At 34.3% G+C, this 16,998-nt stretch overlaps 1 long non-coding RNA gene across 1 annotated transcript; it reads left to right on the top strand.

Moving 5' to 3' along the window:
• The first annotated feature begins 3,909 nt into the window (after window positions 1–3,909).
• Window positions 3,910–16,331, top strand: LOC138804324 (uncharacterized). The gene is made up of 3 exons (XR_011365220.1): window positions 3,910–4,052; window positions 7,085–7,135; window positions 16,245–16,331. It is a non-coding gene; the product is annotated as an uncharacterized lncRNA (long non-coding RNA).
• Window positions 16,332–16,998: the final 667 nt, after the last annotated feature.

Below are 16,998 nucleotides of genomic sequence, written 5' to 3'. Positions count from 1 at the left end.
CTATGCCTCCATCAGAAAGAATGACATTTCCCCATTTGTTAGGAAATGGAAAGGCTTGGAAAAAATTATATTAAGTGAAGTAAGCCAGGCCCAAAGAAACATAGGTCCCATTGTTTCCCTTATTTGCAATATCTAGTATATGTCTGAGTCAAGCAGAAAAGGTCAGATAATGTGATGTTTGGGAAATGAACCCTATGATATGTATTCAAATGTTTTTTTCTCTTTCATGCGATTCTTTCTAACACATTTATAAGATGATATCTTTGTTGCTTTGTATGTCCCTCCCCCACAGTATAACCCCTGCTTTCACTGTATTTGATGTCGGTATAATTTGTGGAGAGGAAAGGGAATAAAAATCGCTTAAATAGGGATACAGGTGTACCCATTGCAACAATGAGATGTAGAAGTCTTTATGTTGAAATCAAACTTTACAACTTTGGTGTGGGGGGGAGGTTTGGGGGGGCGGGGGGAGGATGGGAAGGGGAAACAAAGGAGGAGGCTACAATGCTTGATAAGAAATGTACTCATTATCTTGTCCATATCATTGTAACCCCTCTGTACAGTATTTTCACAATAAAAAACCAACTATAAATATTCATGCACACCAAAAAATAGAGTGAAACCCAGAAAGAATAGATAAAATAAATAGGTCATCAATTCAACAGTAGTTAAACAAATCTCAGTGACTTAATAGTGTGGAGGATACAAAATTGTGGATGAAATGCACATGACCATAACAGTATTAGTTTAAAAAGAAGAATTTGTGGACTATGTTCTCATCTTTGCAAAAACCACATGCACTGACTCAAGCATGCAGCTCAGCTCTCCACCTGCTGTGGAAATTTGAACCTGGTACACCAGTACTCTGTCTCTATTATCTTAGGTGTAAATAAAAATATATTTTTCACAAGATAGTATAATTACAGCATTCATTGAAACCATATGAATGTTCTGACTTCATAATCAAGAATGAAAAATAGCCAGGAGCCCGTGGTTCATGCCTGTAATCTAGCTACTAAGGAGGCTGAGATCTGAGGATTGGATTGTGGTTCAAAGCCAACCCAGGCAGGAAAGTCCTTGCAACCCTTGTCTCCAATAAACCACCAGAAAACCGGACATGGTGCTGTAGCTCAAGTGGTAGGGTGCTCACCTTAGCTGAAGAACTCAGGGACAGTGCCCAGGCCAAGCTGTATGATTGACAAAAAAAGAATGAAAAACAAATGAGTAATATTTAGTAAAAGAAATATATCCACATGACTTCAGTGAAAAAGAGATTGGTTTAAAGTCCTTCCTCTGAAAGAGGAGGAAGAACTGTGCAGTTTCAATGTTTCACAATTTCACGTATAACAAAGCTGTGAGTTTGCACTCATAAGTTGGCTCAGTCTGAGTCATCTACTAAAGATGATCTATCCTCAGGTCCAGTGTCCAGGCTTAGAGTCTGTAGCTCCAATGAGGGTAATTCCATGACTTCTGCTTCTGCTTTCATGTCTAAATGCCACATTCAGTGGTTACCTTCACTCTTCATCGCTTCTCTTTATGGCTGTTATTTACTCATGGTTTCTGTGATTTCAAACTTTCCATTGTCTGGTCCTTCTCATTTTGTTAAAAATTTAATTTTATTGTCAGGGTGATAATAAGAGGGGTTACAGTTACATACAGAAGGTAATCAATACATTTCTTGTCCAACTTGTTATCTCTCCCTCATTTTTCTCCCACTAACTCCCCCCCCCACAAGTCGTTTAGTTTGTTTCCAACATATTGTCTTGTGAGTATTGCTTTTGCATTGGTTCGCCTTTCGTTCTTTGTCTTTGAGCATGCTTTCATTCACTATCTGTTAAATCTCTCTGTCAACATTTAACCTCTACCCTAAAAGAGATGATGCACTTAGTTTAATGTGTCAGTAGATGTGACCACACCTTTTGTTTATTTGAGAATGCTTGTTTATGCACACTAATAAGCTTCAACAAAATTGCACTGTTTAAAAAAAATACGGGACAATGTGCAGAGAAGAAAATCTTCAAAAACATGCTGAAGGAATGGAAAATATCACTACTCTAAGAAATTCCTCTGTTAACTTTTCTTTCTTTTAATATACAGTAAACAAAAGTATACTTATCTAGAAAACCATTCTTGTAGTTCATGTACATTTGTTTGTTGCTATTATGTTACTTTTGATAGCAAAACATGAATCTTTTTACAAATCTAAATTGTTTCCAAACTAAAACAAATGATAAAAATAAACTTTCTTTTAAAATCTCAGTAAATGAAAAATTTCAGCCTTTGGCTAAGACAGGTAATTTAATTGTTCAGTTGTTCACTTAGTAATATAGTATCTCTTCTTTAATCTATGAGCTCTCCAATCACACACAAAAGTCAAAGTGACATAGGTCACTTAATTGAATAGTAATCCAGTTCATTAAATTAGAGGAAATATAATTCTAATAGTTTCTATACAAAAATAATGAGTTGATTGTGATTTTTGAAAAACAATTGCATATTTATCAAGAATTGATATAATGTCTAGAAATCTAGCCTAGATACACATTTTTGTCAAATGAATATTTTATATATCATTATTCCAATGTTATATTCTATGCAAATCTAGGATTTCTCTCCTCTCTCTCCTCTTTCATTGCTCATTTTCTCTTTTCCTCTTTCTCTCCTTTCCTCCCTATCTATATGCTATTTCCTCCTGTCTCCTCATCTTTTTTGGCAGTTTTTTAAATTTATTTTGTGCTGTGGGAATAAAGACCACATGCTAATCAAGGTGCACTACCAGTGAACTACATCTACTACCACAGATAATTCTGTCTAAATTCTTTGCTTTAAAAAAAGAGCATATATTTAAATTTTTCACCTGATTGGTTACTTTTGCAGTGTATTCTTTCCATATACTCTTAACTATAAACAAGTTAGTTCACAACCTCAATAGACCACCACAGACTTCTGCCTGTTTTTTAAATAAGATTTTTATTGTGAAAATACTGTACAGAGGGATTACAGTTACACGAGCAAGGTAATGAGTACATTTATTATCAAGCATTGTTGCCTCCTCCTTTGCTCCTACCATCCCTTCCCTTACACCTCTTCAACTACACTCTACCCTCTTTTCTCTCCCCTCCCCCCCACTTAAATTGTGAAGTTCATTTTTCAACATAGTGTCTGTCTTTTATAATAATTACAAAAATAATTGTTACAAGGGGGAGCATAAAGGTGACAGAAAATTATTTTCATTGTTTTAGAAATTGTGCTGATTCAAATTTGGATTATTTTCTTAAAAACCATCATGCAATAACAGAAGAGGTACATGATCATGTATATCTATATCTACACATTAATAAAGAGAAAGAAAAGTATAATACTATTAACTTTATTATGGCTTCTTTTTGTGTGTGTATGACAATCCTGGATCATTTTGACTGTAAGCTTAGAGTCACTTCACCATCTTTAACACATGATCTTACTATAGCCCTAAGTACAGGCTTCTAGGAGATGGGAGAAACTGAGAAAGTGGAGATCATTCAGGAGGTTTCCATGGAATTTCCTGAGCACATTCTGTCAAACATTGTCACTCATTGTTATGAAATAGCAAAGGAACATATTCCTAAATACTCATCCATATCAGAAATATTTAAATCTTCTGAAAGGATTATTGTGTTGGATTTCTGAGGAACAGATCACTTGTCTTTGTAGCTTATAACTTTATATATATAAGTTGAATACAATTTTGTTTTAAGAGGAATGAGGGAAAAAAGTGTAACCTTTGTACTTGAGTTATTCTTTATGTAACAGGATATGACAAGTTAGTTTGTTCTTTGTTCAGTATTTGTAAACTCTTAAGAGTCTACAAATGATAACCAATTGATTCTGCAATACTTTGTCTTTTGAGATAGAGTTCTAAATGTTGTAGTCCAGATTGAGTTCTGCTGGATTTTACAGTCACCCAGCTCTAACTATAGAAAGAGAGGCGTTTTAGGATGTTATGAGACAGAGGAAATATTTTGAGACTTTTTGTGTAAGCTCTGCACATGGAGGAATTCTCCAGTCCTCAGGTAAGAAAAGCTTCCACGGAGTTATTTAAGGGAGTTTACTAAGTGATATGAGAATTTGGGGGACACAGGAGCTACCGTGTATAAATTATACTTTAGAGGTTGAGAGACAAAGTTATGAGTTGGATTTTTCTCATGCCTGGAAAGGAACAAAAATAAAAGCCTTAGGTGAGTGTTTAACTTCCAACGACGAGTAGACACTATGTAACCTGTCTACAACATAGTGTCTGAAGCAAGAATACAACAAATACTACCACTAAGGACTATTAGGGACTATTAGTGCACCAGCAAAGGAGCCGAAGGCCTGAGCCCAGCACTTTGCAGCCTCCTCAAAGGATGGCAGGCCTGTATCAGAGTCCTCACAGGATCCACATCAAAGAAGAATCTAGGAATTGTCCACTTGAAAGCCAGAAAAAAACAGGTCCCAGATTGCAACTTTCACATCCAATTGAGAGTTTAACTTTTTAATCTATGGCTCGAAGCCAATGCTACTGGTTGTCAGGAAGAGTGCTAAGCTCGTAAGAGAAGTTAGAGCAGGAGAGTGAAGCCAGCCACGGCCTACCTCAAAATCCAATCTCTATTTACGAGGAGTTGGCACTGGCCAGAAGGAGCCCTTGAACATTCCACATAAATTTGCAATTTTTATTAATACACTCAATGGGGATATAATTACTGAAAAAAATATGTTCTGCAAGAGCAAAAGCAGGAAGAATTCAGCCTTTCTAAAAATAGTTTTAAAGGCATGGAAATAGTCGAGCATTAACTTGTACGTTGAGAAATTCATTTTAACAGAAAGTTGCAAAGATATCTTTCTGCCTGCAACCTAAGGAGAACATCTCAAGCCACAAACGAGTTATATCTCTAATTACTTGGTTAGTTTTTTTACTCTCCTACCCTGAGTAAAAGCTCTACAGTAGAAAAAAACTAATTATTGAACTGTGCATTGGTGTTTGTATGCACGTGAACTCATGTACATGTGTGTTTCATATATATCAGTCTATCTAATTGATGTTACGATGAAGGATCAATTCTGACAATTCAGTCCAAAATGTCAAACTAGATGTTTGGCATGAGGCAAATATAAACAGCTTCAGCATTGATGGAATTTTTAACATTTCCACCAGTTATCTGAATGTCAGGGAGACCAAAATATGAAATGCAGTGACCTAAAATCTTTAGCAAAAAAAGGTTGCATTTTTCAGATGCTTGCATTTTGTGTAGTATAGGTTAATTTGCTAACTAAACAATTTCTCCCTGCTCTGCTGTTTAATAATTCATAGGAAGTTCATTGGGTAAATACGGAAAGTTCATAGCAATTAGTTTCAAACACATACTTTACAACACTGTGACACAGTGATTGTTTTGCAGTAGTCAGTTACAGAGATTACAAAGATGTATTCTTCAGCCAGTCAAAGCTACAAAATAATTACCTTATTTTTCTTCCAACAAATTACAATTAATTATCATATTTTTTTCTTTCTTATAAACTATACAGGTAGTGTACTAACAATCAAACTTCTTGTTAGGCCTGTGATTGTACAGACAACACTTCAAGACACATGTTTACGTTCTAAACCAGTAATTATGTGAAAATATTATATCATACATAAGCTTCTTCATTGGTGCCTTTTCCCTCCCTTTTTCTAATAGAATTTTTAAAAAATATTTGCTAAATATGTACTCTAGTATAGATGATTAGTGTTAAAAAAAAAAAGAGGAATATGGGATTGGCTTGCCTCACAAGAAATTGTTGCATTTTTATGTACTGTAGATTAATGTAATTACTAAACAATTTCAAACATCATATAGTCTCATAAAAAAAGAATAAGATATGTGAACAGTTATAATTCAAGTGAATATATCCTAAAATGGAAGACACATGTTTCTTTCTAGCACGATAAGAGCAGTTTTCTTAAAACATGGAGATGGTTTCATAAGAGGTGTTCCATACTGACCCTCAGCCTCACACTTTTGGATTACATGGCTCCTTACAATCTGATTTTCATTGATTACTTTTATTTTCTTATTAACTTATTCACATAGTAAACGTTTACTCAGCTTTTCACATCAAAATACTTATACAATTGCTTATTCTGAAAATATTTAATTAGTTGTTTGTTCCTAACTATAGGAGAAATAGATAATAATCTATTTTTATAGTCTATTTCAATGATAATATTTTTTTAAAATATTGCATCACTCAACACTGATACTTCATATCTGTAGTTATGAGAGATATAGAGAGGGAAAAATCACAGTTTGGGGTAAACCCTGGGCAAAACATTAGCAAGACCACACATTAACTAATAAAAATCTGGATATGCTGGTGTATGCCTGTTAATCAGCTATGCAAGAGGCTGAGATTAAAAGGCCTGTGGTTTCAGGCCAGTCCAGGCAACAAAGTGCATGACTCCATCTAACAGAAAAGGCTATTCATGTTAGAGCATACCTACCACCCCAGGTGGTTATGGTGGGAAGTGTAAATTGGAGGACTATGGTCCAGTCTAGCCCAGGCAAAAAACAGGGTCCTATGTGAAAAATAATCAAAGCAGAAAAAGCACTGAGTATGTGGCTTACCTGGTAGAATGTCTGCCCAGCAAATGTTAGGTCCTTAGTTCAGACCTGACTACCACCAAAATAAAAATAAAATAAATATATCCTCTTTATATATTAGTTAATTATGACCAATAAAAATAGAAGCTGATAATACAGAATTTTGTTTCCCAGAAGCTTAAAACCACTATGAACTTTCTAATTAAGCATAGTTTTAAAATTGATTATTGATACTAGTTTGTTAGAACATCACATGTATCCTATAACTCACTGTTTGTTAGTTTGTTTGTTTCTACAAATGAACTCATGCTTAACCCAAAGCACCTTCAGTCTGACTGTAAGGATTTCAGTAATCATGTTGTTTCTATTTTTGTCTAATTTGCATTCAGTTTTTTGACATGTACAGCCTGTCACTAATGTTTTACTAAGAGAAAAAGACCAAGCAAAAGAGCTAAACAAACCACTTCTATCCTGTTTTTCAGAGAAACGTGTGCATAAGAGAGAATTGAATTCTTCTGTCAAGCAGGGCTAATGTAAGTGGAAAAAGCAAGTTTTCCCCTTCTTGAGAGGGCTATTTTTACACAAACACAAATGTCTTTGCCCTTAGGAAGAAAAATATATGTAATATATCTCATATATATTAATCACACTGAAGAATAGAAAATTGAGTTTGTAGTTGATTGTATTTGCCCAAACCAATATAAATATATTCATTCAGATAATTCTACTGCTTGAAATAATGAAGTGATCAAAGAAGTTCACTTGTCTACAATATTTATTTGGATGCATAATTTTGTGTGATCTAAAAATGTCTTCTTTTTATTGTACTAAAGGAAAACTTAAAAAAATAAGCTACATCATGTAATTCATGAATTCATTGATTCAGCACATGTTATTTCAAGTTTGGGCTGAAGAAGATAATTTTCTCATCTTCATCTTCAAAGAAATGTCAGGGTTGTGAGGGAATATTGAGGTTTTGGACTATGTATTCTTCGCCTTAGGGACAAATGGAGAAGCTTCCCATAGAATAAAAAGAGACAGGTTTTCAGAAATGTCTTATCAATCAAATGTGCTGAACTAAATGACAAGACAAATATTATTTCAAGTCACCTTTTCTAAGTAGTTTATAAGACTGGCAATTCCTATACTGTTAGAAATAGTTTTCTATGTGGAACAACTTCCAAAAATACTAAATATTTACTGAGCACCTATAGAAAAAGTTTAAAATAGATGCTTAAAGAAATGCAGATCCCAGTATTTGTTCTCAGAAAACTTCTAATCTGATTAAGCAATAAAAGCAACTAGTTTGCAAATTAGCAAACTAGAAATTGCAAACTGTGCACTCGACTTATAGAAAATAAGGACACTGTGTGCAGATAGAAAGAAAGTTCAGAAAGAGAAGTTTCATCTGTGAAAAATAATTTGTGGGATTTTGATGAACAGGTCATACGTTGCTGGATTAGGGGGAAATCATGCCATGTGGTGAGAGGGGGGATGGAAGAGACACCAAAAAGGAGTGTGCCTCTTCAAACCGCCACATCTATTTTTAAAAACTGATTCATAAATACTAATAGAGCATCTTTTATGTGTCAGGTACTTAGGTCAGTGAGAACACAGAGTTTAGTAGATGCCATTCTTCCTGCATGGGAAACATGTACACAACAAAAATAATCAGTGCCTTTTCACAGATCTAAATTAAAGGAATCGTTGTTGTGAATATTCACATATATAAATATTGACCTTATATAAGTTTTGCACACATTATGTAAGTGAATTTTATCTAAAGGAACAGAGAGATGGAATACATTATATACAAATAGTGTATTTTACATAAGGACAGACAGATGAAATTTTACCAGAATTAATGAATATATTCATCAACTAATCATTAAGTACTTTATGTTTTCTCAACTACCATTCCAGGACTTGCATATCCAGGGCTTTATTATGAGCTTTATTACACTGAACTTTCCCAGTTTGCAAGTCGCACTAGGTATTGCTTTTACTGCTGCTCTTCACCAGGAATATTGTGACATTTGATTTTTGAACAGCATTCTCAGGGCATTGTGGGAAAGTAAACACGCACATATGGGTAATCTCTTCCTGTATAGTTATGGCCTCTGGTTTTATCCGTGATCATATCAAATATATTTTTACATGACAACATTGATCTTGAAATTATTGGAATTGCTTTCCTACTTTCCTTCTGACATTCATCTTCTATTGTTTTCTAAGACAATAATTTTTATGCATTAGCTCATGCCTATTATTCTTACTGCCTTTATTCTTTCTCTTTTCTGAAAAACAATTTATCTTCAAGTTGAATTACCATCACTTCCAAACATATCTACTTCCCCTTATCCTCCAGCAGAGAAATGAAACAAGACCACTGAGGACATGTTTACCCCTGTGATGGCCCTGTCCCATTTGCAACTCTAATACCTCTCCCACATCTTCTTTTATTACCCTTTTGTGTGCCTACCTTTACTTTTTCCTTAAAAGATCGTTTTCTGGGAGGATGATTCTAATATGTGATGACTATTTCCTTTTAAGATTTTATTCAGTAAACAATACTGAAGGAAGATAAATCGTCTGAAAAAAATGTTTTCAATTATTTAAAGTCCAATGCTTTGTTTTTACTCTTCAGAAGACCTTTTAATCATTCCATTTCTGAAGACAAGAGGTATTTCAAATGATTGATATTTCTATCAAGAGCGTTCAGTGTCATGGAATATAGTACAAAATAAAATTAGGTAGTTTTCTACTAGTCATTAATCAGAATCTTGTTCATCCATCTAGGGAGATATAAGTTTTCTATATTTGATCTGGCTAAATATCTGATTGCTTGAAAACATTTTGAATGACTAAAACTCCTAACTTCAGTAGGTTAAGAAATTCATGTGACTTTTGATCTCTCATGTTTATCCTATATTTGGCCTTTATAATGCTACAAACAAATTCTGTTTCTTTCCATATCTGTCTTATAGCACTCTCTTTATTCCCAATAAATCCTTGTTGGCTTGTTTGAAAAGACAAAGGATCTTAGAAGAAAGACATTGTCTAGTCTAGTTAAAAGAAAATCTTAAAATCAATGAATAGCACACTGGAAATGCCTTTGGAACTTATGATAAGCATTTTATTGAAATTCATAATCTTAAGAGTATCAGGAGGTGGACTTTTAAGTACTTAAGAAAGGAATTATATGAAGGAATAACAACCCTCTTACTGGTATATCCCATTTTCTAGCTAGAAATGATTTTTACAGAACTGCTATAATAATTACACCATTTTACAGACAAGGTCCTGGGGAGTTGGTGTTAAGAAGTGGTTCTCTTTGTGTTATCATGTTCTCCAGTTTCGATATCTGTTGGCTTGGTTTCCATTCACAAAGAACAAAGGTTTATAAAAGCTTGTTAACAACCAGCTCTCTACCCCAGATCATAATCCCCATGCCAGGAATCACTTAGCAAAGGAGAATTCCCAGAAACACACTCTCACCACCTAGACCCAAATTTGTCCTATATTCTGAGTTAATTATACATGAAAAACAAAGAGAACTCTGAGAATTCTGCCTTACAGAAATTTTCCAGAATATGACAAGTAGAGCAAATCAGATTGCTTTTGTGAATTTATGGGGATTGTGAAATGTTGATTCTTTCCAGAAACAAGATCATTATTTAAGTTTTTAATTTTTGCTAAACAGTTTGTGTAACAAGGATAGCCAAATTGCCAGTGCTTTTGTAATGAAAATGGAAGCCAATATGTTAACAAAAAAATCCAGGACTGAATCCCAGACCTGTCCTTTAAATTCTGAATTTAGGAAAGCAAAACTTGAACTCAACTTTCATGTTTGAAACAGGAAATATATGTTAAAATATTATTTTGAGATAGAAGCTATTTCTAGGCTGCATTTTTCTTGTGGCCTCAGATAAGAGAAGGTGTAGCTTCATTCTATGGCTAAAACCTGGACTGTGATCTGTCTTCTGCTTGCTTTTGCAGCTTGCATTTATCTTGAAATTATCTGGCTGTTGACTAGCTCCTGAATGATAACACATATCCCAATTAAATACAAACTTACTTCCAACCACCCATGTCTATCACCTTTGTGTTATATATTCACATTTTACTTAATATCAAGATATATAAATAAATATACTGGATGGATCTTTATAGCTATCCATTCCATATCTGCATGTACTTTAAAAATGTTAATATACTTAAGACAAATTTAATGCAATTGTATGAAGAAGTTGTATATAATATGTGCCTAGTGAAAAATTAGGAAGGAAATCAAATATTAATAATTGTTTCTTTGTATGATAGCATTTAGATTATGTTTTATTATCTTTATTATTCTTTTTAGCACAAGTTATCACATTTTCAAAATACTTTCTAAGAAATATATAACACTTCCACAAACAAGACAAACCTACCTCTACCCAATTTGTTAATTGCTCATGACTTCAGACTTTTACACAATAACAATTAAGAGTTGAAACACACTTCATACTATTTAGAAAAATTTACCCTTAAGTATAATCTGAACTCAAATAGTGCTTAGAATAAAAAATGATGCCTCTTTTTAGAGAAAACTTGTAGTTGGAAATTATTGTTTTAAAATGTTACAAATTTAGAAGCCCAGTTTAATTCCTTCATGGAACCAGACTTCATGGTTCCTTCTGCCAATGATCCTCATTACATCTGGCCTTCAGTCTATGCCATGACCTACTTATGGGTGTTATCAGCTAATATTATGTATGTACTGTTCTATCAGAAGCAGATAGTAGTGGCTCACAACTATAATCCCAGCTAGTGGGGAGATGGAGATAGGAGACCTCCTCCATCTCAACAGGTAAACCAGGTATGATAGAAGGTATCTTGATTCCAGCTCTCTGGCAGACAAAGGTAGGAGAACTATGAGATGACCCAGGCAAAAACATGACAACATTCTTGAAAAATAACTAAAGCAGAAAAGGACTGAAAATATGACTTAAATGTTAGAGTACCTGCCCAAGAAGCACAAGGCTCAGAATTTAAAATCTCAATACCAAGAAAAAAAAAGGGAAAGGAAAAGAAAGAACAGAAAAAGAAAGGAAATGAAAAAACAGAAAGAATATTTTTAAAAAGATGATAGGAAAAATACTGCCGTCTATTATTGTTTATTATTAAGTGATTGCTAACTACTGCTTCAAGACCTGACATCTTAACATATCATAATACATCTTGCCTTCCCACTAGAGCTGATGGAATGTTATGATTACTTGACAGTTGGGAAAATGTAAAACAAATTAACGAGTTATAAATCCCAAAGCTCATTTGACGGTAGAATCTAGATTACAGAGGATCCAGACCAAAAGAATGTAATATACCTACTTATACAGCTTTTACATTTTGGAGACATCAGATTCTTAGGAAATGAAGAGTCTGCATTCTGGTAGGAATGCTTTCACAGGAGCAGGTTTACAACATTGCATACAAAGGAACTTGTTCTAACTATGAAAGTTGGTCATGTGGCAGAAAAGTCACTAATTACTTCTCGTTTACCTAATTTCGAATCTGTTTCCATCTTTCAAAGTCCCCATAGCTTGCCTTAAGAAACACAGTAACTCTAGAATTTCCTAAGAAAATTTCCAAAGAAGAATTATAATACTATGGTATTCCGAATACATACTTTAAAACATCTTTTCTTGCTAAATTCATGTTTGATATTCACGTGTATGTTCTACTTGTTATCTGAATGGCTCAGAGGACATTGAAGAAGAAAGTAACTCATGAATATGAATAATTTTCTACAAACAGAGTAAGGAACCCAGACACTGAGAATTGGCTCTCAATCTGGGCCAGTCTGTCTGTGCTGCATCTTAGAAAACTGGAGATATCTCTGGTCCATCATCTCCACCACTAAAGGAGAGCAAGGCAGAAATAAAGCAGGAAAGGAAAGAGAACGAGAAGTGGAGGGAGACAAAGAAAGAGAAAATATTTGTCTTCAGACATTTTCTAAAAGCAGCTTGAAAACAACTTTAGATGTCCAGTACCACTGAAATAAAAGCAGTGCACTCTGGAATGGTGAATATTTTTCTTTAACTTGCTAAGAGAATTACCTTTAAGTAGTTGTACAAATGAATGGCCATTTAAAAAAAAATTTAGAAATACAAATGCATCTTGATCGATGTCATCCCCTTCAACATTCTCCCCCATCCCTCCCCACCCATACCTTCCCTCACTTTTCTTACTTTTGTGGGATTTGCATTGAATTTTCTGACTGAATTTTCTCCCCCTGCTTGTTTTCATTTATCTCCCCCTTCCCCCTTGGCCCACCCAATCTCTTTTAAGTAGCTGTTTTGTGGTATTTATTTTGTTGAACTTTAACTTTGCTTTTCTAAAGAATTACACCATTTGAATTCTCTTTTGAAGCTCTCATGAGACATTTATATACACTTTGCATACCACCCAATGCATTGTACTCATAATCTGCCTAGTAAAATTGAAAGCCCTTTCTACAACTACTTGGAACACTAAACATAAAATTTTAAAAACATAATTCTAAACCGGACTGTATCTCATTTGAGCACTAAATATTAATGTGTGTTTCTCATTACTATTTTTTCTGTTTGTAACTGACACATAATTTTGTATATTTGGGGGGCACAAGATAATATTTTGATACATGTATATTCTGCATAATGATCAAACTAGGGTAATTAGCATTTCAATCTCCTTAAATCTTCAATATTTCTTTCATAGAGAGGCTTCTCCTCTTTCTGCTTTTATAAAATATATAATAAATATAACCACCGTACTGTGCTAGAGATTTTAGAAATGTAATCCATTACTAATGTATCTGAATAATCTTTGCTTGTAATGTTGATAGCATTTGGTGATACCACTCCATTCTCTTTAATAAAACCAACATTTTTAGCTTATCCATATGAGTGAAAACATTCAGTGCATTTGTTTATTTGCCTGTCCTATTTCAGTTAACATCATAATACCCAGCCCAATATCTTACAATACCTGGATTTTGTTTTCATGGCCAAATATTTTATTTTATGCGTGTACGTTTTTGTTGACCCTCATACATTGATGGACATATTGTTTGTGTTATTACTGTGAATAGTATTGCAAAAATATTGTTAAGCAGTAACTTAAATTGTTTTTCCTATCAAAATGGTATATTTTTATGATTTCATTGGTCATATGTATTATTTCCTTTTGTAAACTGTTTTCTGACATGTTCAAAAGTAACCAGTTTGGCAGCGGTGCTGTGGCTCAAGTGGTAGAGCGCTAGCCTTGAGCTGAAGAGCTGAGGGATAGCGCCCAGGCCCAGAGTTCAGGCCCCACTACCGACAACAACAAAAAGAAAAAGAAACAAAAATAACTGGTTTAAGATACTTTCTTTTGAATAAGTTATTATAGTTATTAACTCTTTATCTTATTATAAATGATAAAATTAATTTGTTTTTCAACATATGGTTTTAAATTTTTTATATACAGAAAAAATTTGTTATATTGAGGTAAGAGTTATTCTTTTTCCTTTATCAGAGGTTGCCCCAAAGTGGTCTCTCTTAAGAGATGAGTCAAATATTCAGTTATGTTTGTGTTTAGCATTTTTACCAATTTAATTTTCCCACATTCAGCACTTTACTGCAATTAGAATTAATAGTTTATATTCATGACATACAGGTTCCTATTGATTTCTTACTAAATGCCCTACTCTCAATATATTGAAGAGAATAAAATAAAATTTTACTATCTCATTATACTTATAAAATATTAAACAAAGTGATAAGTCACAGAAGAAATTCATGTTCACTCAGTTGTCCTTCACTATCATCAGGAGAAATCCAACGTGCTTCCTTTGAGCACATCTCTTAGAAATGCAGTTCTGTTATGGATGCACTATAATCCCAGGTCTGGCTCTCTGCCTGTCATTGTGCAAATCTTGATTTGCCAAAAGATCAGAAATAGAATTTTCTCTTACAGCAGGTATATCTTAAACCAGATTCAGACAAGATTGATATACAAAGCCAGTTGCCAATGAATTCATTAACCATGAGAGTTGCAGCTGCCATAATGGCCAGGCACCCAGTCTCTAAGGTCGAGACAACCATTCAGCTCAGGATCCTATCAGGAGTGCTGAGCTGTTTTGAAGGACTGTCTGGTTGTCCTGTGATTAGGCTACTGAATCTTTAAAATATACGCAATTTCAGATGCTCATTCTGGTGAGTTTTATGCACTGCAAAAAAAATATGGTGTCGATTTCAGAAGTTGGGTGCTGGAAAGGAAGTTCCTATATTATGAAACTGTTAAAGATATGACTCACTCTTAATACCAAATGTTGATCATGGGTTTTTTTTTGTTTACCCTTCTTATTTGCTTTGGTTTGTCTGGTTATGCTTGTTATAGTCTCAGTGTCTTTTTATCCTGGGTAAAGGTTAAGTATGTTTAATCTCTAGTATAGAATTTCTATTTTAATTTGTACATTCCAGACTACATGTAGTTATTTTACTTCAGTCTAGCTTAAGAATTACTTTGAGAGTCCAAGAGGGTTTGTATTCAACATGGCATTCATCAAATATTGTCAAACATTGTTACTCCCTCCCTTGTTTTATTCCTACTTCCACTACCTCCCAGTGTCTACCCCCCACCCAACCAAGTTGTAAAGTTCATTTCCAACATGTTGCCTTGTGAGTATCATTGTTGGACTGGTTCGGCCTTTGACCTTTGTCTCACCATTTTGTGAAATGTACTTACTACGTTATGTATGTAACTGTAACCCTTCTGTACATCTCCTTGATAATAAAATGAAATTTTAAATATGACATGTAGAGATTGTCATTAACATACAGAGTAATTGTTGAAAGAATTGAGGTTTCTCAACTTTTAGGCCTTCTCATTCAAAGCATAGGATTCGTGTCTTCATTGACTTATTTATAGGAATAAAATTTGATTTATCTGCATTCAGGAATATATAGTTTTGGTTTCATATTTTGTCTGGGACTATGAATGGGATCTTTACTCATTTTAATTTGACATTGCAATATCCTAAATCAGTTTTATTGAAGATGCTTATTTGAAATTGTCTTAACTCCAGGAAATTTGTTGATAGGCATTCAGCGTAACTGTACAGTTTCAGACACATACCTCTACTTAATAAGAAAGGCTTAGGTTATGAACCTTGGCACAATACCAACCTACAAGGATACAGAGAACCAGTGTTCTGGAGATGGAAATTGTTGAAAAGAAAAAGAAATGGAAGCAAAAGGTGACACTGTGAAGAACAGGTATCTAACCTAGAGATTCAGCACATTGCTTGATATCACTTCAGATATTTCCTCAGCCACTCTGTGCATCTTCAGTTGTACATTTGTGCTTAGCTGTGTTTTCCTTTCTAGCATGCATAACTTCTCATAAGTCATATAATTAAGAGAGGATTGCACTTATTTTTCAATATATTCTGTACTATTTTGAAGAATTATCATTCTAGAAAAGGCTTTGCTGTAAGCCTGATTGCTCAGATATTTTTGAGTTGTAAGATAAAGAACATGAATAAATCCTAACTGTGAATTTGGATAGATCATATAAGAATGACAGATATTCATTTCTAGCATTGCAGACTAATTGCTCTCTTTATATCTTTAGCAAATTTCAAGCACTAATCACTTGAGGATGAGGATGCTGAAAATAAACAGTATAATGAAGTAAAATGCGTCACTAGAAATCATGAACTATGAACCTAATAGACTTGGTAAGTAACACAAATTCTCTTGTCAAAACCAGGCCCTAAAAAATACTGGCACTGATCAAAACAGTGTCAATGCTGTTTCTACACAGAATTGACTGAATTAAAAAGATGCCAAACTCTTTGAAACAAAATAATAAAATATATTAGTAACAGATAGCCTTTTTGAGTGGGGGAGATGGAAGGGCAGGGTTGGTAAGGGGGAACAAAAGAGGAAGCAACAATGCTTGATAAGAAACGTACTTATTTCCTTGCTCATGTAATTGTAACCCCTCTGTATGGTATTTTCACAATAAAAAAAAACTTATTAGAAAAAAAAAGTCTCACAGGATTTTCTGCCCCGGGGTTGGCTTCGAACCGCCATCCCCAGACCTCTGCCTCCTGAGTGTAAGGTATATTAAATAGTTAAGTTTCATTAGGTAGCTGATGAAGAGAACACCATGCGCTATTCAGGCAGGAAAAGAAGTTTATGTACCGAACTGCTGCCCCCACCACGCATGGTGGAGAGGCAGGGCTGAAAAAGGAAAGTGGGGGAACCCACTCCTGGGCCAGGACTTTTCTATGCTAGGGACAGGAAGAGGTGTGGCCAGGTGGGGGAAATGTGTGGCCACACTGGATCTGGATGTGACTTCAGGGTCTAGGACCCTCCTAAAG

Source organism: Dipodomys merriami, unplaced genomic scaffold (assembly GCF_024711535.1).
Source record: "Dipodomys merriami isolate MVZ:Mamm:240054 unplaced genomic scaffold, mDipMer1.0.p SCAF_1, whole genome shotgun sequence".
NCBI lineage: Eukaryota > Metazoa > Chordata > Mammalia > Rodentia > Heteromyidae > Dipodomys > Dipodomys merriami.
The sequence above is the reverse complement of the archived record's forward strand: the minus strand, read 5'-3'. Positions and strand labels throughout refer to the sequence as shown.